The sequence below is a fragment of the Notothenia rossii genome, assembly GCF_949606895.1.
Source record: "Notothenia rossii genome assembly, chromosome: 6".
Classification (NCBI taxonomy): Eukaryota; Metazoa; Chordata; class Actinopteri; order Perciformes; family Nototheniidae; genus Notothenia; species Notothenia rossii.
Genome location: NC_136909.1, coordinates 30,527,843 through 30,552,932, shown reverse-complemented (window position 1 = coordinate 30,552,932; position 25,090 = coordinate 30,527,843). Strand labels below are relative to the sequence as shown.

The following is a 25,090-nucleotide window of genomic DNA, read 5'->3' as shown; positions in this document are numbered from 1 at the left end:
AGTTGATGAAGGTTTTAAATCAAAAACTATGTTAAATGTTGGCAGTGTGCACAGATGTATTATTATGCATTATGAATATTAAGCCAGAGCAGCGTTTCGCTAAATAACAGTTCAATAAAACACCTCAGAAATACTCCTCTTTTCACATAATTATCTAACATCCTCGTCCTATAACTGACAGCCACACACATTATCAGTAATCAATACATCTTATTGCCCTGATAAGCAAAGACTGCTGTCCAGGTAAACAAACTGTAAGACTCGCTGCACCTGACCGTTCTGTGAAATATTACCTCGGTGCCAATGGCAGCAAGCACATGACTTTGGAACGACCTTCATAAACCGCCCATAGTATTCACAAGACATACTTTAGTCCTGGTTTGAAGCGACAATCATTTAGAAAGTAATTTAAACTAATTTGGTACATTTTGTTGAAGATGGCATATACTTTGATTTACAGCCCAAAAAACTGCAGAGACATGCCTGCAGTTAGTGCTTTTCCATCGAGGCAGTTGCAGGGCCAGTTCAGAGTCGGAGCAAGATTTCCAACTAGATTTTTTGGTTAAACTTCAGAGGACCGAAAATTGGTTTGAGCTCTTTGATCGGTCAGCATAAATAGACATCTGAGACTTTCGTGAGAGGCTGGGGCTGGATTAACATGAGAAACAACATTATATGGTCGGTACAACAAAGAGTTTGAAGTTTTTGAAGAAGTCATGCTTGCAATTCAATCTTGCTTTGGAAGAGTATGAACAGCATAAGCACTGCTCCAACGGCGTAAAACATTGTTGTAAGCTAAGAGAAATATGCGCTGTCAATGTTGGCATTGAAAGAGGTGGAAAACAAAGTGGAGTCAACTCTGAACTAGTGCCGGTGTCGGTACCAGATGTGTCCGGGGTACCATATGTGTTCGGGGTCCGTCTCTTACCAGTGACGTCACGACGTACGACGTCAATGACGTCACGCATCGTGATTGGCTGTACGGTAATTTACCCACGCTGTCTAGACTAGAGCAGAGGTTTTTTTTTATCATTACATTACATTGCATTTAGCTGACGCTTAAGTGCATTCGACTAACAAGATAAAAACTTGAAGAAATACAATACAAACTTGAAGAAAAACAAAGACGAATGAGGAGAAGAATAAGAGAAATCGAAGGTAAGAAGTATATAACGTAATATGGTAGGTAATATGTAATATGTTCAGTGCCGTTGGTACGTTAGTTCAAACCAAACAGTAACAACGGACTATTTTTCTTTGCGGATGCATGTCAATTTAAATCAATACATACAACTATTTCACATGTACAATATTTTCTTAGCCCTAATACTTAATACTACTTATTTCGTTTAGATTGTTATATTTGATTATATTATATATTATCAATAAATTATATATTATATATCAATATGATATACTTTTCTATATAATAGATTATCAAAAAAAGTATTTATTAAGTAAGGGATAATGTGCAGCAATCACAATCAAGTCCACAATCGAATCCATAAAGACAAAGTAAATCTGTTTACAGTTGTTTCATATGGATGTTGAGAGGTATCCATATATCTCTTCATTTTGCTCTCAAAGTGCACCAGATTGATGCATTTAACTTCAATATAAAAAAAAAATCACTCCAAAGGGAGTGCTTGTTCTTCCTTCTGTCTGTCTGTATCTGTGTATTCTCATGTTCCGATTAACCCAGCCAAGTTTTTCTTCTTTCGTGTCTATATCGACGCCGGGATCTAGAGTCGAGGCTGATCCTCTTGCTGTGGTCCCGCATCCTGGATCCTCTATCCTGAGTTCTGGATTAAGTCGTGGACTTCGGGTCGTGGCTGAACCTTTCTCTGCGGTCCTGCCTGGGTCTCGTCGTGCTGCCTCCCTGAAGGCTCCTACAGGATTGTTGACATCTTCGTGGATTCATCCTCTTATTATAGACACATGCATTTCCTAACATTCGGTCTACCTATGTAAATGTATTATCTCTTCGATTTACACACGGCATCTATTGCACGTCTGTCCGTCCTGGGAGAGGGATCCCTCCTCTGTTGCTCTCCCCGAGGTTTCTCCCATTTTTCCCTTTAAACTGTGGGTTTTCTCTGGAAGTTTTTCCTTGTACGATGTGAGGGTCTAAGGACAGAGGGTGTCGTTTTCTTCTCATACTGATATTCTGAACAAACTGCTGTTGCATTAGCTGTAAAGTGTCTCTACTGTAGGGTATTTTTATTATTTGTACAGCACTTTGGCTCGACCAAAAATCTTTTATAAATGTGCTATATAAATAAAACTTGATTTGATTAATTTGATTTGAAAGGGTGTGCGCCAAGGTTCCATATTAGGACCAATAATTTCCGCATATACTGTATGTAAATAATCTCTAATAATTTTTCAAATGCTGCTTTCCATTTTTATGCAGATGATACTGTTATTTATTGTTCATCCTCTTCTATAGAGCAAAGTCTTGATTTCCTCCAGTCTGCCTTTGATGTTATTCCATCCCATTTATCTCAACTCAAGTTAGTATTAAATGCAGACAACTCCAAACTCATGATATTCTCAAATGGCAAAAAGTTAACTTCTTTTCTCCCCAACATTTGTACTGTTCAAGGGACTGACATTGACATTGAAGGGTCACTACATACACAGTGTGCGAAAAAGTACACGTCCCACCGTCCGGGACATGTTATTTACAATATTGGACAAGTAGATCTTTCAATTGACTTGTCCGGCGGACAAGTGACGTTTTTCGCCCTGATTTATTGACAAATTATTGATAAATTCAGTTTACAAAAGGCAGAACTCATTCACAAATTGTACGTGTCCGCCATTGTTCGTTTAGAAATGTTAGTTTCGGTTCTGCTTGTCGATTCCTAAGGAAATGCATCTCGCCGCTTTCTGAACAGTTAGGCGGGGCGGGGAGGGGCGGGAAGTGTAGCACAGTGGCAGAGTTGGGAAGCAAAACTTGGTTCCGAGTAGGAACAAATAACAATTGTCCGGTCCCGGGATTGATAAGAGTTGTGAGGACAGGAGGCGAGGCCGAGCCCCGCGGACCGCAGCTCTCTCTCTATGCTCCGTATCAGCTGATCGCTGCACGGTGCAGCTCAGCGTCTCTCTCTCTCTCTCTCTTTCTACACACAGCAGATCCGCTGCCCGTTTAACAGCCTCATCTTTTTCAAACTTTCTTATGTTCTTTCTCTAACACATAATGATGGTTATTAAGCGTTTTAGCTCCTGTGTTTTTAATATTGACCCTCATTTCCTTTATGAAGTGAAGCAGCCTCCCTGTGTCCTCGCGCTGTACTCACTTCCCCGGACCCCCAGACTCGGAGGAGCACAGGGATGTCAGTATTGTTTATGAAGCAGGGTATAGAAAGTACATTAATGAAATGAAAATACTATTTATTTACTTTTACAAACAGTGAGCAGCTGGGCAGCTGCAGCATGTGTATTGCAGGATATGTGTAAGCGTGCAAGCATCTTTGAGTTGTAGAAAAGCGCTAGGCCTATAGGCTATAAATATAATGTATTATTATTATTATTATTATTAGGCCTATGTGTTGGACATGTGTGGTTGGACTCTGTCTCACAGGAAGGTTACAGCATGTGTGTTGCAGGACATGTGTTGGACACACAGACTGTCTGGTTGGACTCTGTCTCACAGGCAGGTTGCAGTGTAACATCAGAGGAGACTGGGCCAATTGTACATTCTCAAACTGCACCACTTAGAACTAACTAAACAATGCAAAGATTATTTTTATATAATTGTATTCAGTAACCGTAAGAAATTAAACAGTATGAAGTGATTTGTAAATAGGAATACAGATTTGACTTAATGTTTTCATAAATATATTTTTCTCCCAGTTTGTCATGGGACTTATTTTTACCCTCTCAAAGAACTGGAATCGATAACCGAAAATGACTAGAATCGAAAAGCAGAACCGGAATCGTTAAAATCCAAACGATACCCAACCCTATGTGTGATGCAGTAAAATCTTACCGCTCACTTACGTTAGCGGTGTCGTAAAAACCGTGGGAAAATGTAAAATACGATGGCGAAGAAGAAGATTCCAGTGGCCCCAATTTGTGTCCATTCTGGACAAGTGAAAAATGTATTCGGACAAGTAAATTGCCTAACTCACTTGTCCATGGACAAGTACTCTCTAAAAACTTTTTCTCACACTGATACACATATCTAGGTTTTATTATTGATCAGAACTTATCTTTCAAGTGACACACTGAAAATGTTGTTTTAAAATTAGGTTTCTCCTTTCAGAAAAGGAAACATTTGATCTCTGCAACGTTTTTACCAGTATTGGATTCTGGTGATCTGCTTTACATGAATGCCTCTGACCAGTGCCTAAAGAGTTTGGATATTGTGTACCATTGTGCATTATGTTTTATTACATATATATATATATATATATATATATATATATATATATATATATATATATATATATTGTGATTTTGGAATAAATATGCACTTTAAGAAAATTATTAGTTGGTTACTGTTAGTAAATAACAGTAAGGTTAATACTGGATGTTTGTTACACTTGGATATTATGTTTTCTGTAACACTTGTAACATAATTATTCTCCAGTTTATGCATTTGAGTGACTTGCAGTTAATGCTCGACATTCAATTCAAAACCTTTATTTATCCAGGTAAAATCCCATTGAGATCAATGATCTATTTTTCAAGGGAGACCTGCAGCAGTAGGTTCCACATGAAGACATAAAAACATAAACAACAGAACAACAAAAGGACATCATACAGCAAAAAAAAAAAGGGATTACAATTTACATATCTATCCACATGTACAGGTACCAACAGCATCTGACTGTGGAGCATCCAACCGAGCTTTAAAAACATGTAGTGGTACCAGCTTGGTAATTTTACATTCTTTTTGCAGACTGTTCCAAGTTAGTGGAGCTGCACATCTAAAAGCTTTCTTCCCTAAGACAGTCCTAGCACTTGGCACATTTAATAAAACCACAGCATGAGATCTCAGGCAATAAGTACTTTCAATTTGCCGAGAGATCAGGGAGCAGATATAAGATGGTACTTTTTCCAACATGGCTTTGTAAATGAAAATGTACCAGTGACTGAGTCTCAGTACAGTAAGTGATGGCAAAACCGCCTTGGTTTACAGTGTACAGTGATGCGTAAGTGCTTTACAGTTTGTCACAAATCTCAGTGCACTGTGATAGTAAAACATTATTGTGGTGTCATTATATATCCAAAGCAGTCAGAAGTCAGAAAATCATTAGTGATGTTTAACCACTCAGAAGACAGCCCATCAAAATGAACACATTGGGACTTTTCAGAGAGGTAGTTCATCTTCTACATATAATAACGGACAAAGTAAAGAATGAAGTGTAGGCTATGTTTAAATGTTCGGAATTTGACCCTGTATGATGGTCCTCTTGAGTTGCGTACAGCCAATGGCGTACAGCCATTGCTCCGTTTTCATGTTTTTTTAACATGTTTTTCACAAACATTTTCACACGCTAGGAGCATAGGAATAATTCAATTCGGTTCGTCATGATCTGTAGATGTGATTTGCCCCCAAGCACCCCTGGGTAAATTACCGTACAGCCAATCACAATGCGTACAATGTGTGACGTCATTGGTAAGAGACGGCCCCCGAACACATATGGTACCCCGAACACATCTGGTACCGACACCGGCATGGACTACTTCCAGTGGATACGGGGGAATAGTTGGAATTGAATTTCATCAAGAGAAATGTCTACGTTTTCCTGATTGTCGACCCCCTTCTGGTCTTGCATAGAGATCTTTCTAAGAATCAAAAGCTAGTGTGTCAATTTAATGGGGGCACAAACCTCTAACTGAGGATAATATAGTGGATGGCAGGCAGTGCAGAGAGATATAGAGTCAACATTTAACATTGCTTCATCAGAAATATGTACCATGAACACACTTTTCTAACTTAAATAAGGTTGTTTTAGTTGACTAAACTTAAAAAGACACCAGAGGTCAAAGATCAGAAAATGTGCAAAGGACTTCTGGTCATGATAACAGATTCATTTAGAAGTCCCCCAAAACATGATCACACTACAAGCAAAAAAGGGACATTTCGATAATCTTGGTTTAAATAAAACCTTGCAGATTTTGTTTTCAAGCAATATTTTGTCCTGTGCTTGCCAAATTCAGGACTTTGCTCTTCTTGATGAACACATTGGCACTGGTTGGGGATAGAATAATTGTGCTGTCTGCCAAAATTAAAAACATGAGTGTGCATTTTCCACTTGACATAGCACAAGAGTTCTGGGCTGTAATTCAAACATTAAGACCAGTTTCTCTTCTCCTGGCAATCTAAGTTATCTTTAATTTAAAGAATACCATAATTAATATTCATCAAATTCTCCTTCACATTAAGCTTTTTAAAAAGGTGAATCCAACATTACTTAAAGGGGACCTATCATGCAAAATGCACTTTGTGATGTCTTTTATACATACATATGTGTCCCCGGTGCGTCGGGGAACTCACGCAGCGTTAGAAAATAAAACCCTGTTTTCTTCCGTACCCAAATCTTTTAAAAACGGGTGTACAACGAGCGGATACAGATTTAATCTGAACTGACGTCAGATCAGCAGCGGACCCACAGAAAGATGCTATCAGAAACAATGCCTGACGTGTTTTGGACGTAATCTCGTCTTTGTTTACATTAGCAAGCCTCGCTAACACTCAGAGCTAACCTGTACTGGAGAGCACATATGCTTAAAAAGCAGGAAGAAAAAAAAGAACTCACCTTGTGATAAACCTGCAAGAGAAAAAGTATTTGAGCTCCATACTGTTTCAGAAATAATCCTTGACGTGGTTTAAACAGGATGGTGTTTTATCACAACCAAATTTAACTTTATCTCCGATAGAATTCTGATCAGGCATTAGCTCGGCCTCCTCTTATTCTTTTTTTTTCAAGCTTCAAAAGAGGGGTATGAGCAGTATGAGGGATGGCTACAATGGGCGAACTGTTTGGTATTTTGAAAAAAAAGCTTCACAGACATGTTTTGTATGGGTATGGCCCTACAATATATGTTTCAAATATAGCATGATGGGTCCACTTTAAGAACAAATTATATATCAATAAGATTTTAGTCAAACGTCTCGATAATAGAACAGAGAATAAAACAGGGATGACAAACATCTGCAAGTCGTGCCAGCGCACATCAATTAGGCAGATTCTAAAATATGTTATTTTAGTGACTCAGCACAGTGTAACCAAGCCAGTCATGTGAAGAAGCGGTCAGGGAAGGCTGTGTGGAGGAGAGACACCGCTTCAAAGGGCGAGGGAAAGAAGACACTACCATCTTGCCAAATTCAATCAGGAGTCACCATTAGGGTAAGAAAACCGTAGGGTAAGGAGGACGACTCTGTGTTGCAGATCTGCCCTTCCCGGGCCCCGAGGATACAGAATAACACTCATCCGTGGTGATTGCGTGCCAGGACATGGAGCGTTACGCAGAGCCCCCCAGAGAAAGGCTGTGGGTCACCTTGGGAGTTCTTATCATAGAGGACAGCGGTCGTGTTGTGAAGAATTTACAGACCTCTGGCTCAGAGAGAGAAAATCATCTGTGTCTCTTCCAGATAAAAATAATAATTTATTCAGTTTCAACAGCTGCTTATAATGGGCCTGTACGGGTTGACCCTAGTTAAACTTAATTCAGTTTGTGATAAACCCAAAACTGCTGCAGTCTTGTTTAATTGTTCCTCTTGATGCATGCATTTATACATAATTAATACTAAATCTACAAGAGGTATACATAGCAATATTAATGAGGTACGATTTGATTGTTTTGTTATGGAATCTGAATCTTTATATAGACTTCTCAGCATGGCCAAAGATGTGCTCTGAAAAGTATCAAATGACAGAGATGTGCAGCTGTGCCCCTCAGATCATTAAGGATGAATACGCCATCTAATAATACAGATGGCAATTAAGAAAAGGTGGTAGGGGATGCCAAATGTCCGACGTTCATTTGCAGAGCGAGACTTTCTGCTGCCCTGAGCTGACACTACACTGGCACTGGCCAGAGCTCTGTCTGTAAGTTCTGTAGTGGAGGCTAGTGGAAAGCTTTAAATATAAGTATCATTAAGAAAAATCTTTATAAGACAGTAAATGAATACATTAATTAATTCATATTATATTAATTATTTTAAGAGCTTTAACATTGTAATACAAATACTTAAATACCACTTTTTTGTCATTCCTTCTCGCTACTTTAACTAATTTAGGTTAAAGTCAATTAATTACAGGTCAAGATATTGCTACCTCTGGGTCTTTGATCAAATGCACCATTGCACCAAACTTGCATTTTTTCGCTATCATTATTATTGAAAGCTGTACTTGTATAACTTTCAAATAGAAATTCGATTCAGTACTTTTAGAAAATTAGGACCTTAATATCCTCAATCGACATATTCTAGCTCTTTAGCAGCTAAATACTCAAATGTTATCCCCAGGTGTTCACTTACTGTGTCCGTCTGCTGTTTGGTGCTGAGCAGGTAATGTCTAGTTAATGTTAACTAATGTGTTTATCTACTGTAAAAGAACAACTGCCTTCTGCGTCCCAAAAAGGAGGTGGAAGGGAAAATGCTAGCTGTATTGTAATAAATCTATATGTTGTTTTTTTTTTTATTATTGTAGAATGCGTTGCTAAATAGGTTTAATATAGTCTGACGGCCAAAGTAAATTTTTGCTGTAGGAAACATTCACCATCAGCACCATGGAATAGTTCACACACTGCCTATAATCCTCAGAAATTCACATAAATAAGATAAAATGAAACATGCATGCCATAAAAAGACTCAGAGGAAGCTTTTGATACAAAAAAGTAATGAGCTTTAGCCGTGAATAAATAATCCCCGTCCTGCAGCATGCAGTCCATTTAATTGCATTACTTATCAACTTGTCGGAGAAATCCATAGCAGGACGTCAGAGAATTTCTCCACAACAAACACGGTCTTCCGTGGACCTCAGTTTCATAACAACGCTTGTCAGATGGTCATATTTTTTTTTTACTTCATGTTAAAAATCACTCATCCCTGCAGAATACACATTATAGACGGAATACACATTATAGACGGAATAAAGACACAGACAGATGCAAAGAAGAGCGGCAATGACTGTTAGAACATTGAGAGCAAAATGCGTCCAAGGTAAACAAAAGGAGAGGCAGAGACGGGGGGAAACAGAAATACCTCCAGGCGCTGCCATTTTCAAGTCTCTCCTGTTGGCATTCAGAGCCTGCCCTGTTTCCTACTGTCTTTATAAACAGCTAAATCAATATGGCCGCCTCTCTGACCCCGGGCTGCAGGAGTCCATCAGTGTTTTCACTTAAAAAACAAGTTGCTCAAGAAGGGCATTGCTTGGTGCAGGACAAAGTTTATGTAGTGGATAGTACGTTTTGATGCCGAGATCTATGGTAAACTTTTCTAACCATGTCCTGACTCAACCTTAGCACACCGACAAAAAAGAGGTAGTAAACTTGTAATCTCCATCTCAAATAGCCATTATTTCTCTTCCTAAACTGAACTATCACTTTAGTTGACATATTCGTCAAATGTCAGCAAGTGGTATTGAGAAGAAACTGATGATTGAATATGGAATCCACTGTTTATATTGTGTCAAAAGATTTGAAACAGTCTAATACAAGCGAAATGAAGAATGGCTGACTCAAAAATAACAAAAACCTCTCGATAGTGTCAACAAATAGTAAATATTAAAAAGATCCAAGGGAGGAGTTGTGTATTGCATTAGATTGTGACACATGTTATTGGTCATTCCTTTGCTTTTTCTACTTGTGAATACACTACACCTGGAGATTATAGGATAAAGAGAAACCAGATTTTGAATTTGTACTTACTGTATTTTTTACATTTCAACAAGAACAAGTCAACAGCCATTCATGCAGGCGGATCTGTGAGGCTGTGCTAACATCAGTGCTTGTTGAGCATCTTAAATATATTTACCATCTTAATCTGTTGCGTTTTCTTGTAAACTTAACATACATAAGTAATTTCTACTTTCACTGCCACTCACATAACAAACTGTGTAACACTGTCGGTGAGATCAAACAAATACATTAAATATATTCATAACGTTTTTTGCCATTTGGACGAAATTGTGGACGGACTGACATTGCCACATGCAAACTATTTTACTTCAACATTAGGGTTCAAATGAAGAGAAATATATTTTGGTAATACATCACAGTGGTTTACTAGGTTGTAAAAAGTGAATAGGACCTGAATTCAAAGACAGCTGTGGGAGGCTGGAGTGTGTGTCTATGTCTGTGTTGTGCCCAACATCTTTCTGAGACGACATCTGACAGCACAAGGTAAACGAAGCGGCCTGACGAGCACGACAGCCTTCGTCTCCGGGACAGCGAACAGCGGAGGTACAAAGCAAAACAAAAACCGGCAGACAAACACGATTTGATGGCCTCAGCTCCATTCTGCCAATCTCTTCTCCCTAAAATACCCTTGTGGCTTTCACACCTTCCCTCCTTGACATAAAACAAGATCCACTCACAATACCCCGATGGAATCTGGGATTTATTTTCGCTTACGTGCCAATAAAATAGACTCTTGTCTTATGCAAGTGCTCTAGATTTTAAGTGCTCAGAGGGGGTAGACAGTCCATATTGTGCCACTTCTGTGCACTGAGGGAAAGAAAAAAAAATAGTGGAAGATGATGATGACTTGACTGAACCCACTCTAATTGATGGGTCCCTTGGCCTGAGGCATGAGTGCGTGTGTGCTTGTATGTGTGTGCTCGTTCCGTGCAGACTAAATCATTGTAATGGAGCTCTTATGCCATAAGAACTCAAAGGGAGAGGACACTCAAAGAGGATGGACGCGGAAGGAAAATAATTTGAGGGCAAACTGCTTTTATGTGTGGTTTGTGATTGAAGTGGATGAGCAATGAGGTGTTTTTGTTCCTCTCTGCATCAGTAAAAGTGGCATTTCTTAAAAAAAAGTATGTTCCTCCCCATTTTTTATCATCATCATGATTAGGTATCTTGGGAAATTTGTTTTGGAAGCAGAGTTCAGTGTTTTTACTGGTAAATAATATTTGGTTTTAGAAATGATTATGATGGAAAATGTAATGTATCTTGCTATGAGCAACAATTACCATACGAGGGAAGATGTATTACAATGGAAATGTACTTCAGACAAACAAAACACCAGCTTGGGCTGTAGAATAAGACAAATAATACTGACTTTTGTCAAAGTCAATATAATCTGATATATTGATGTATAGAAGCAATTCTGAATCTTTTACATGTTACCGTTATGTATTTAGGCATACTTAATGAAAACATTGACATAGCGGCAGGCAATATGATATGGCAACCCAGTCTCATGGCATTTCGTGTTCGCCAACACGATTTTTAATCTATTGATTCGTGTTCACCAACACGATTTTTAATCTATTGATTTGTGTTCACCAACACGATTTTCCCCTTTTTTTCGTGTTGCACAGCACAATTTTAAAAGCAATGTATTTCTACTGGTAATATGTTTCGTGGCTGCAGCACGTCTTTTTCTCCGGTCGGGTCGTGGAAGACCGGAAGCTGTGTGGTTCATAAAAACATGTTCTTACTCAATATCAAGCCACAATTATTGCTTTTATTTTAAATCGTATCATTTCTGACTTTTTTTGCCGTCTGTGAGGAAAATAAATGGGGCTCAGAGCCTCAGAATACTGATATCTGTATTTTTTAAATCTTTTTTTCCTTCTAATTTGTTATTATTTTCAAAATAACACACTGTTATTTACTCACCAATAACACATAATTATCCTTGCTTTTATTTATTGGTTTAATTTCATATTCGCTTTTTTGGCGTCCATCAGGAACTGAATTTCAAAATAAAAATAACCGGAAACAGACGTATAGGCCTCTAGGAGTTTAGGATGGCCGAAGACACTACACTACCCCTAATCCCCAGCTATCGTTTAGGACTACAGTCCCCGTGATTAATCTTCAAGCTCTGGGATTGGATGTTGGAGTGGCAGTGCACCAAGGTCACGCCGAGCGTCAAACAGCTGTTTGAAATGGAACTAAACCACGCCAGACTATCCAAAACTGGAATCGAACGCCCCCCCAGAACTACACATGCTGGCTATTGTGTTTCGCAAAATGTGCTATGGGACGTCTCTACTGAACGTTTTCGTTTTTCCCACAATTAGAAGTTGCCAGTATTAAACACATTGGTGTTATCAAATGTAAAACATATAATTAATAAATGGGTTCAAATCGCTTGTGTCCATAATGCGCAGTATTAATATATACCCACATGACAGCTCATTGTTACTTTGTAATTCTACTCCACTACAATTCAGAGGTTAACCTGGTATTTTTACTCCACTACATTTATTTGAGTTACTTTGCAGATTCTGATTAATGATGTGAAATATAAACAACCCTTAAATCAGGCTTTAGTTACACCTGAGTAAAATTCAGGTAAGGTGATTGTCAAGTGCCAACAATTAGGAGAGATATTTGATAGTTGGTGCTTGAGAGGACTAAACATGTATCTGCAATTGACATGAATGGAAACGAGTAATAAAGTATATTCATTACTCGTTATTCTCTACTAACAGTTAATTAAAGACTGTATAATGGCTATGTTGCACATCCCTTACAAGATTTCAAGATTTTCAAAGGTTTATTGAAATATCATATACACAACTACGGTGTATGCAATGAATGAAAAACTTGGGTCGCACCTGAGGTTCCTCAACAGTGCATTACAAGACATCTATCAATATGTGTGTATACCTCCACCATTAAACTGTCATATTCTGCACATTTTTTATATTATCTACATACATAAGAGTATAATTCATATTTATAAAACGGACAAGTCAAATCAAGCAATCTGATTGGTTATTAGCCGTGATATACTGAGCGTATACCACGGGTAGAATTGACCTTTCGCAAAGCCACGCCCCTAAATGCCCGTTGTCCAATCATATTCGATCACGTGCGCGGCTCCCTGTGGAAGTCCGACAAGCTTAGCGCTCAAATTCATTGCGAAAATGGTGAAGCGTTGTGCTTATGGTCTTTGCAAATCGGATAGCAGATATCCCATAAGCTTAGGGGGCGGGGGGGGTGCTAACGTAGTATACGTGCTAACGTAGCTAGCTAGCTAGCAAAGATTACATTCACAAATTAACTAACTAATTTAATTAACTAATTTCACTAACTAACGTTAGCTAAAGTCACACGACTACAGCTGTAAGCTGTGTGCTTATAGGTCGTTTTGACCATGTATATCACTTGATGCATAATAATGTCTGAACAGCTGAGCTCCGTTATTAGTCTACCTGTGGTCAAAGTACAAACAAGAAAGCCAACAGGCAATCATTCATTTATATTTTGCTTTAATCTTTGTAGCATTTTGTTAATGGAAAGCCTACTGCCGACTTCCCTAATCCTGCTGCACAAGTGGGCACCCCGACCCCCACAAAGGAACAAGGTGGATGCAGAAAGCCACCAAGGAAATGGTAGTTAACTTTAGACAAACTACAACATTTAATGCCTCTTGTGATTGTATTGTTTTATTCCAAAATAATAATAATAATTCCGTCGAATTTGACATACAGCTCATGTGGTTTTTCACTCTTGCACTGCGACCTGTATGCAAGTGCCTCTATTGATGTTGTGCCTCCCTCTTTTCTAATGTTTATACTGTGGATACAACCCTCCATAGCGTATTGTAGCCCCTTTTGTCGGGACCTGGAGGATATTGCTGCGTTATTGCTACAAAATTAGTCTGTTAAGGCGACTCCGACGTTACGGAGACCCTCCATTATGGCTTTGTTTAACGCATCTGGCTCTCAGCTTGTCGGACTAGCAACAGTAACCAAGGGGGGGCGTGGCTTTGCGAAAGGTCAATTGTAAGTAACTTTTCACAACAAGTCAGTATCCCTCCGCGCCTGAGACAAACAGTAAACAGTTGGGCTGAAAAGCAAACTGCCTGGAGTTTGCTTTTCAAACTGGAACAAGAAAGCAGCGGAGAAGTAACATAAGGAGACATAAGGGCAGGAATTCAGAAGGAAAGGAGCAATTTTGAGCTCTGCACTTAAAAACGGCTTCTTTTTTTTTAACCCTTTGCGGTCCTGGGCTAATTTTGCCGTTTTCGCATACTTTTGATTTGTCTTACTAAGCCCCATTAAGAAATGTTTGGCATGTCAATATTTGGTATCTTTTTTTTTAAGGACAACCTCACCTATATAACCTGATAGTTATTTCTTTTATTTTGAGATACTATATGAACATTTTGGACCCAAAATCTAAAAAAAACGTAAAAACAGATTTTGAAAATGATATTATTTTTCATATAGGTAACACAAACATACACAACGAAACCATTTGAAAGCTGGAAATAGATGCATGTCACTATGATAATGTGAAAGTTTGATTGAGGTAGCATGAACATATATACAAATTTTAGGAACAAATAACAGGTGTATCCATAGGCTTTTTTCCCTCATTTCTCAAGTTATGACAACAGTGACACAGTAGGCATAACAAAACATTTAAAAGCTTAAATAATTTACATGGGATTTCATTCTGATAAGGCAAAAGTGTTATTATAAATATAATACAGATATATATATATACACATATATATATACACATAGCAAAAATCTGTTGTTTCTGTCTTTATCTGTGCCACGCTTCAAAGCAGTTTCTGTCAACTACGACAAGAGGGCAACATCACAGGCTCCTCCTCCTCCTCCTCCATGTCAAAAAACAAGCTCATAGCTTGACTCACGTTCAGAGTTCTCTTCATCATAGTTGAATCTTCAAAACTCTAAATCTATCTAACTATATCTAAATTCTCAATGTTTGTCTGTCACTTTACTTCAATCGCAGTCTCCCGCCGTCTCTCTCCATTTCCCGCCGTCCCTCTTCGTCTCTTTTCGTCTTGCTTCGTATCCCTCCGTTTACCTGATTACCTCACCCCCTCCCTGTTAAATACATCCTGTTGAGCAGAATCTACAGTTTCCAGTATTTTCCGTTTCGTAAAATGATAAAATACGGCGAAGATATTCAAATATGTGCTTCCATTTTTCATACTTTTGAAATGTATTAACTTTATATCATCGTATCTCCGTGTTTATTGGGTCTTTTTGCATGAAACAAAGACTGGGATATAGTTTCAAGCCAGTACTTTCGACAGAAATACACATATACATCCTGTTGAGCAGGATCTACAGTTTCCAGTATTTTCCGTTTCGTAAAATGATCAAATACGGCGAAGATATTCAAATATGTGCTTCCATTTTTCATACTTTTGAAATGTATTAACTTTATATCATCGTATCTCCGTGTTTACTGGGTCTTTTTGCATGAAACAAAGACTGGGATATAGTTTCAAGCCAGTACTTTCGACACGGCAATGTTGTCCGGACTGTTGTTTTTATGCGGCACCGGCTTGAACAGGTCATGTGATCTGATCACGCCGGCGTGACGGTCGACTCCAAAGGGTTAAGGTCATACGTCAAACGCGTCATATTACATCACAAAGGGTAAACATCTCCGCTCTCTGACCGCGGGTATAGTTAGTAGTTGCGTTGAGTTGAGCGGTTGTGTTTTAGTGAGCTGGTATTTTTCGGTAGTTTTACATTGTATTTCACCATTTGTAATCATGGTGCAGTATTGTGTTTGTGCAGGTTGCACAAATACCAGCCTGTCAGGACATCGAGTCCACAGTTTGCCTCACGGGAAAAGGACCGGAGCTAGCGTTCGTTCTTGGGTGCGTTGTGCATCCACCTCCCTGCAGCATACTCTCCACAGCTTTATCAGGAAACCGTATTACATCTCTCTCCCTCCCCCCTTCGCTGCTCTCTCTCTCTCTCCCCTCCGGTACACGGCACCGTAAGACATAGTGTGGAGATGCATTAGGTAACGCTGTGGTGGCTGTACTGCTCCAGCCGTCTCCTTTGTGTTTGCTTGTTTCCCCCTGTCTGTGTTGTTTGTGTGTGCGTGGTGGCTGTCACTCCAGGCTCCCGGCTCAACCTCCACTCACCTGCTGCAATCAGCTGTGCACCCTCCCCGACTACACACCTGCTTTCCATCAAGCCATTTACAACGGCATATCAACGGAGGCTCCACAACCTTTCTCCTTCAGATCGTCAAGTATCAGCCGTATCTCGCGTCTCCCCTCCGGTACACAGCACCGTAGTGTGGAGTTGCATTAGGTAACGCGAGATACGGCTGATACTTGCGCATTAGTTTCTGTTATGGATCAGTATCAACAGTCCTGCCAGTAACGTTACTATATTATCAATGCTACTTTAGCTATAGCCTGATATATGATAGCTAACTTCACAATGTTGTGATGTGACGTTAGCTAACATTCTGTAGCTAACGCCGGTCACTCACCAGGATAGCTGCCCAGTTCTCCACTGGTTCTCCTCACACCAAAGCTCAATTTCTCTCCGATGGCCGTTATTTCTTCTAATCCTTGGCTGCTCCTGGTCTCTTGGACGCCTAGCAAGCTCATCATTATAAGGTTGTGGTCCGTCATATGCATTCGAATATTCATGTTCAACTTCTTCTGTGTCTTCTGTGTCGAAACTAGCATTGGGATCCATGTTTATTAATACGTTACACCGGCCGCTCTCCCCCTTGTTTCCCCCATGTTACGTCACACGCGGGAGGTCACGAGGCTTTTTTATGCGGAAGTGAACATTTCTTACAAAAACGACGCCAGATGTCACTGTAGTGTATATTTCTTTATATATTTTTTTGAAAATCTAGTGTATTCATCATTTTCCTACACATTTATTCACAGGTGTCTTTAACCTGGAAGTTGCTCTTTAAGTATAATATCAGTTAAAATAAGTGCTTCAACATAGTTAACATCGCAGGAAAGCAATATATTAGACGTTAAGTACTTTGTCAGGTTTAATATTTATCTGTAGATAGATACCCCCAAAGTTTTTTTCTTATTTAAAAGAAGACCTTAACCTAAAGCAGGGGTTCCCAAAGTGTGGGAAGGTGAGCCTCCCCCTCAGAGAACGCAGCGACCGATAAACCTGCGAAACACACCCAAAACAGGGAAAACGACCGGCAAAAGCACAGAAAAGGTTCGGAAATGATGACGGCTGATAGGCCGCGCGAGCCCAGTCACGTGGGCGGAGCAACTCGCATATTTGATATCGTTACGATCAATTTAGTCGCTCGCATAACCATGCAAAACCCACAAAAAACAGGGGAAACGAAGGGCAAAAGCCCACCTCACTGTAAACTAGCACATTATTGAGATCGGACGGATTATTTGTTATGATTATTATTTAAATACATTGCGCGCACTTTTGACCCCCGTAACATATGTGAAAACTCACCAAATGTTGCACGTGCGTCACAAGTGGGGAAAATTGCGAGGTGTAATTGGTTCCGGAACTTTGCGTCAAAAAATGTGTAGGCCACGCCCACTTCCGTTTGTCCTCCTTAAACCATAGCTGCGGATCTTGGGTAATCGCTCGAAATGCCTACGTCTGTTTCCGGTTATTTTTATTTTGAAATTCAGTTCCTGACGGACGCCAAAAAAGCCTGAGATTATGGAATTAAACAAATAAATAAAAGCAATTATAATTGTGTGTTATTGGTGAGTAAATAACAGTGTGTTATTTTGAAAATAATAACAAATTAGAAGGAAAAAAAGATTTAAAAAATACAGATTTCAGTATTCTGAGGCTCTGAGCCCTATTTATTTTCCTCACAGACGGCAACAAAAGTCAGAAATTATACGATTTAAAATAAAAGCAATAATTTTGGCTTGATATTGAGTAAGAACATGTTTTTATGAACCACACAGCTTCCGGTATTCCACGACCTGAACGGAGAAAAAGACGTGCTTCAGGCACGAAAAACACACTACCAGTAGAAATACATTGCTTTTAAAATCGTGCTGTGTAACACGAAAAAAAGGGGAAAATCGTGTTGGTGAACACGAATCAATAGATTAAAAATCGTGTTGTTGAACACGAAATGCCATGAGACTGGGTTGGATATGGTGGTCATATGAGGTAGCAGCCTTAAACTAAGACTTGAACATTGTTTGTTGCCGTTTGTTGTCAACTACACTGATTGTGTAAATATGTTATTGCAGTCTACACTTTAAAATGTCAATCAAAGGTTTGCATTTATAAACGTAATATTAAGTAATTCATGAATATTTGAATTTCTCCCATCATATTTCCAACCAAGCGATCATTTCAATGATAATGATATGTTTATGTTATCCTGAATACTAAGCACCTTCCAAAGTTTGTTTCAATATGACTGAGGCATGTAATGAATAAGTGGTTCCTACACAGCCTCGTCCTGGAGTAATGTCTTGTTTAATGACAGCTGCTCTGGTGGCGCTGCAGAAATGAAATTGAATGTCTTCTTTGCAGTTATTTTCATCGGCAGGTCTAATGAGTGATGGAGCAGGCACAGTATCAATATGCAAACACACCACTCAGGGCGTACTTACATGCATTTAAGCTAACTGTGGGAGAGGAAATGAGGTCTGTGCCTGTGCACCCTGATCCATAATGATCAAGATTTATCAAACAGAAGAGGCGTATATGCGGCTTTACATTACATTACATTGCATTTAGCTGACGCTTTTATCCAAAATTAAAATAATGCATATTTCTCTCTGTATGTGTACACACAGTTTAAGTTGGTCCATGAATTTGGCCAGTACCAAGTCAACTTAAGACAACTTATGTCTGCTATGCTTATCTGAAAAATGTGGCTTCTTTTAAAAGAAAATGTTTTGGGAAGAGCAAAATTGCTCATCAGGTCTTATTTTCTTTAAAAGGTCTCAGATTTCTAGATCTCTTTCCACATGAAAAAAATTCATTATTTTCTGCACTGCTAGCCATTTTGGAGTTATTAAAATGTACTTGTAACCCTTTCAACACATTAGATTGATAGCCACCCACAAACTCACATTAAGTTCAGGTTAGACGTCTTCCAAACAGTTAACAAGATCCAAGGCAGATTCAAATCTCTAATATGTTCTGTTGTTGAAAAACATATACAAGTGCGTTTTGGTGAACTTTACACAGAATGTATACGTTAAAATGACCATGTAGTGAAATCAGAATTCACTCTCACACTTGAGGCATTTGCCAGCTGGGGGAGACAAACAAACATGTATAATAATGATGAAGAGTTTGTCCTCCTCATAACTGCTGGAGAAAATGTTTCTGAGGTTGTATAAATGAGATTGTAGAGCGTTATCAACCACAAGTATTACTCCCATGCTGCTCTTTCAAGGCTCTGATAAATCCAAATTAAGATAAAGAGTACTGTTTGTGGCAATTTTCTTTCATACTTCAGACAGGTCTTTTTGAAGAAAAATTCGGAGGAAGTAAAAAAAAAAGTTCAGTTGCATTCTGTAATGTGAACTGAAAGTTATAGTAGATAATGTGGCAGTTTTCTTTAAATACACTTATTAAAAGTATAAGGTATAAAGACATAGTTATAAACAGGAGTGCACATAACCTTTTCAGAGAGTTACTCAGATGAGTACCAGGAGACAGGGTTTGGTACTCACCCCACACGAAGCGTGGTTTCAATAAGTGTATTCCTCCTCAGCATCTTCCTCAGTGTCTTCCTCACTGTCCTCTATTTCCACTTCTTGCATGGTAAAGGATGAAGATGCTGCAGATGCACCTCCCTGTCCCTGTTTAAGCCTCCGATTCGCCGTGTCCATCCACAGGTCAACAGCTGGCTTTGGGTCAAATGTCTCTGTGGTCTTCTTTGACAGGTGAATTTGCATCAGGGCTGACAGACGAGCATGTGACAGACGAGATCTATACTTGGTTTTTTATTATGTTTAGATTTGAATCCCCTCCCACAAGCTGCACTGCTCAAAGGCAGTATAAGAGACAGTTTAACTAATGTGTTGATGCTGGAGGAAGCATCTGGATTACAATTTAATATTTGGAGCAAGTCATACACAGAGGAAGCAGCCAAGCGTTTTCCATTCTCTCAGAATAGTGTCTCTGTCAAGTTGCAAGGTGGCCTCATATTTCTGAAGAATGTTGCAAACTGTTGTGTTGACAAAACTGTGAATTCCTTGCATTCCTGAGGTCAAGTTCAAGGATCAAACACTAAGAAGTGATCACATGACTTGAGGGAGTCATATCCGATTTCAAACTCTTCAATTAACCCCCTGAGTACGTTTGTCTTGTCCCTGTCAGCATCATCATTAGAAACAGTGTGTCTCCTCCTGTAGTGGCCTTCAGCATCGAGCAGAAGTGTGAACTGTCCAATAGCCACCATGAGTTCATCCTTACATTCCCCAATAGTCAGTTTTTCCTTCTGAAATCTAATGGATGTGATCTTAGAAATGTTGCCAATGTCAAACATGTTGGCCAGAAAACAGTGAAAACGCTCAGAGCATATGCTTTAAGTCATTGTTATCACTTGTAGCCAGTTGCACTTTAATGGCTGGCAATAGTCTTGATATTTTTAACAGTGTTGCATGCCTCCACGCAGACCATCTGATATTGTGAAACTTACCCAGTTTCACAAAGGGGATCCCATTTCAGGACACAATCTCTTTAGCACAGCAGTGTGTTTTGCTCCACATTTCTGTAAATAAAACTGGAGCAGCATGAACACAGATCGATTAAAAGTTTCACAGTAAGGAACGTTGCGATCAACTGATTTGGCGCAGTTCTCCAGTGTGTGCGCGGTGCACAGAATGTGCACAAGCGAGTCTCCCCCCGCAGCCAGTCGGCGTAGTTTTGGCACAATACCGTTGTACACACCAGCGTTAACAGCAGCCCTGTCTGTGCACACAGCGACTAACTTTTTCTTCCAGTCATCCAAGCCTGCCTCCTGGAAAAGCGTCACCAGTCCGTCTGTTATGGCCTTTGCGGTTCGGTCAGCACCCAGTTCAATTAGTCCAAGAAAGTCCGAAGTAAAATCTCCGTACAGACACGATGTAAACGATCTCCTGCTCGGTTTTTATGATGTCCTCAGATAAATCAAAAAGCAGCCCCCAAATTCAGCAGACTTCAACTTTAGTCTCAACTCCCCACTGATAGTTTGTGCAATGGTCTGCATTATCCGTGTCTGTCACGATCTGTCTGTTTTGTCTTGTCTTTTTCTGTCTTTGGTTTCCTGTTTTTAATTTGTAAAGTGTTCACCTCCTGTCTTGCCTGTTGCTTGCTGTCTGTTTTCCCTCCCTGATTACCCGATTGTGTTCACCTGTGGCCCTTGTGTTTCTCCTCCCCTGCCCGGCTATTTCTCGTCTTGTGATTATCCCTCTCTGTATTTAGTCTTGTCTCTTCCTGTGTTCAGTGTTGGTGCATTATTTTGTCATTCCTGTTCCCCTTCATGTTGGTCATTGTCACCTTAGTATTGGATGCTACCTGGTACCTGTTTTGGATTCTTGTTTTTGTTCAGCTTTTGTTGAATAAAGCTCGCCTTTTGTTTCCTTTTGAAAACAGCTTCCTCCTCATTCTGCATTTGGGTCCTATTTTTCCCGCACCCTGACAGTGTCCCCCTTTCACGTGACTGATATGCGCCTCCGATATTTACTCCTAGCCGCTTCAGTAAAGGAATATCCTCAGCATACAGTAGGAAGACATGGGACGTGCATGTTTAGCTTTATGAAAGGCGAGGAGAAACATATTACACAGGCCTTGCCGTTGTTCTTCATTCAGCTTGCCTTGTTCTTCATTCAGCTTGCCTTGCCATCTAGCAAGTTGGTTGATGGATAGTTCTTCGTTAGTAGCTTGTTGTTATTATTAACAATAACTTGTGCCACATTAACATGCTCTTTTCATGTTTTTCAAACAAAGGGTGGTTGACATTTTTCGAGCCTGTATAACACGTACCCGTTTTGTCTGCTAGATGTGGATGCGAGCAGCATATTTTGCACCACATTTCAGTGCGCTCATCATCGGCATCCAGCCACGGCACGTCTTGGAGCCACTTTTCAGAAAACAATTGTTTCTTCGGCTCTGGCTTGGTTTGTTGTTTCTTTGCAGGTGGCGCAACGCCAAAGTAGTTGCTCAGTATTTTTTGTTTTTTCGACATGTCTACTCCATTGAATGTTTACATGAAACACGTGTACACCAAATATGTTATGATTTGATCAGGTACGCAAAGGCGCGCAGTGACTCACGTGACGTTACGCATTCCACACTTAGGCCGCGCATGCGTAGCTGCGCACCAGTTATGTGCACCCCTGGTTATAAACCAGGTTACTTACAGTATTCATCTTTGAAAAACTCTCCTTTTCTTGCCCATGAAATCAATAGCGTCACACGAGAACATTTATTCATACATTTCAATCCCAGCAGTAATAGTATTAATATTCGTTATATTATAAAAATATAAATACATATTGTAATATTTTTGCACCAATGCAGTAGCCTACATCGAATATCTGAATAACCTGCTGTTAAACAACTAATGAGTTGTAATAACCTTTGCAAAATAATATAATATTCATATTAATATTACATTATATTATTTTTGGCAACATGTTTCCAATGTTTAGAAATAAAATATAATTGTGCTTGATGTACAAGGGTTGGGATATTTAACAAATCGGTATATGGTGATGTTCAAAGAGAAACATCACACTTCTAAATCATGATGTTCGCTATTATAAAATACATTTTGTACAACACACATTTTATTAATATAATCAGTTATTCTAGATGTGCAATCACTCACAACAACCCAATACTGTAATGTTGTGTATATGACAAATAAAGACTTCAAATTGGATGAGGTGTAATGTTTGATACATATATATCTTTTAAGAGATTTAGTCAATATTGTACTGTACGTGTGAAAATAAGAAACTTGCTTGTTCTGTTGTACGATTTACTTGAGTGTAGTGATTGGTTCAGAGACGTGAGTCGGAGCCTCACATTGAAGCTGCATCGGTTGGCATGGGATTAATGATATACTGTAGCTCTGGCCCAAAAAAAGAAAACACTGCCATTGTTTCACGCTGTTCATTATAATTAGCTTTAGATTGCCTCTGTGTTCTCTGAGGGCATGAAGGCATAGAGCTGCCTTGAGTTTTAACCTCACTGATGGTGTCAACTGCTTTTCATTAGGCTTGAATACAAAGAAATAATATAAATTAAATGTATACCAATGTGCTTGAAAAACAAAAAAGTAGGTTTAGTGTCACAAATATGCCCACCACCAGTGACCAGAAGCCACTTTCTTATAAGCCAAATAAAACATAGATAAAGTAAATAAGTGCAGCCTGTTCTGTTACGAACTCAGACACTTAGGAGGTAGGACCCAATTGCACGACCCGGGAGACAGAGGTAAAGTATTTGTAAGATACTTTATTTTTTCAAGAACAGCAAAAATGATCAACAAAAAATGTTCTCTACAAAAATGGAGAACAAAATGAAAACGCTCACGTAGTGAGGATCAAAACTTTCACAAGAGCACTTAGAGAGCATAGACCTGACTGTGGCAAAAGACTAGAGCAAGATCTGACCATGGCAATAGACAAAAACAAACTGACAAGGAACACTGGGGGGAACAGGGGAATTTAAACACAAGACAATAAGACACAGGTGGGAACAATCAGGGGCGGGGCTGATGAGCACAGGAGACACAGAAGGGGTGACAGGTGAAAACAATTAGGGCCGGGGCTGGTGCTGATGAGTCTGGATTGACAAGTAAACGGTGAGTGACAAAACAAAACAGGAAGTGGAAGACAATACAACCAAAAAACATAAATCTCAACATTTCTGTCGGTGCACAACATGTTCCTTTACACACTTCAGACTATATGGTGCATGATATGTTTGACCGTCAGAGTAGCTGAGCTTGCAGTGCTGTAAAAACATATTACAGTCAAGAATGTACCGACTATTGCATGTCAAAGCAAATATCCATGAAAGACTCTCCTCTCTACACAACTCTCACACTTGTCATCTGTATCCAGTGATACATGTAGCTGTCATGATAAGGAACATGCATACATTTGAAGAGAGGATGGAACGTGAAAAATTGCGAAACTGTGTAAAGTATTATATAAATATATTGTGATAAGATTCAATAATGAAGTTCAAATTCTATTTCGCTCAAAAACAGAGTAAATCAAGGGAATGTAATGACTTTTTTCAATGTGCAGTTATTTTCAATCTCCCTCAGTGCCATAGAAGCTTTAAAGAAAGAAATATAAGTCAGATCTCCTGCCTGCTCGGCTCATTCCAATCTTCATAGATAATTGCACAACTTGATGTCTAAATACAGATACAGAAGGCCAGCAGGGTGCCTATTCTTTTCATAGATAATAACAGTGTACATATAAATATTCTTGCGCCCAGCACATGTTACACAGAGAGGCAGAGCAGGGAAGCAAAACATACAACAAAAGCTGTGATGTTTGTTGTTGTAAATTGTTCTTACCGCTCCACAAAACCAAGGAGAAAATCTATTGTGTAATTTATCGAGGGATTAAAGGGGCATGAAGCAATCTATATCTCCTATCCTGTTTATCTGTGATTTGTGGAAACTAAAACAACAGTGTAACATCACCGGCATCTTCTCTGCCTCTTCTACCCTCCTTGGTTTACAATGTAGAATTCAATACAATTAAATGGCATTTTTATTAGATACACGCAAATGACTTTACTACGGCAAACAGCCAACAGAGAGTTCTAGTAATAAAGATTCACATTGGTTCCTCAACCAATGTGTGATAAGGTTAAGAATTTTTTGTGAAAATAATACTGTGCAATATATTAACAATGGTTTCAAATGAGTATAAGCTAACTGAACCCACTAACACTTTGAAAGTGTCTATATATAATAACAAATATCACTTCATAAGAAATAGTTCAAAATCATTTTGTCCACAATTTATGCACTGACCTCCCAACCTTCAAAACACTGACCAAAACTCTCCTTTACAGAATGGCTTGTAATGTGTGGTTAATGTTGTGTACTCAATTTCAATATGAGTTTTATTTTATTTATTTATTTGTATCTCTGTGTCTTTGAGCACCTTAAAAGCACTTGATAAATAAAATGTATTTTCTGTATT

At 39.1% G+C, this 25,090-nt stretch overlaps 1 protein-coding gene across 4 annotated transcripts in view; it reads right to left on the bottom strand.

Annotated features, from left to right (window-relative positions):
* srrm4 (serine/arginine repetitive matrix 4) overlaps positions 1-25,090 on the bottom strand; it is a 129,684-nt gene that overhangs the window by 75,534 nt on the left and 29,060 nt on the right. The window contains exon 1 of one of the 4 annotated variants that reach the window (XM_079690572.1): positions 19,601-19,713. The exons of the other annotated variants lie outside the window; for them this stretch is intronic. The gene's annotated coding sequence lies outside the window, so the exon portion shown is untranslated. Of the gene's footprint in view, positions 1-19,600; positions 19,714-25,090 lie in introns of those variants that run through there. 4 annotated transcript variants of the gene reach the window in all.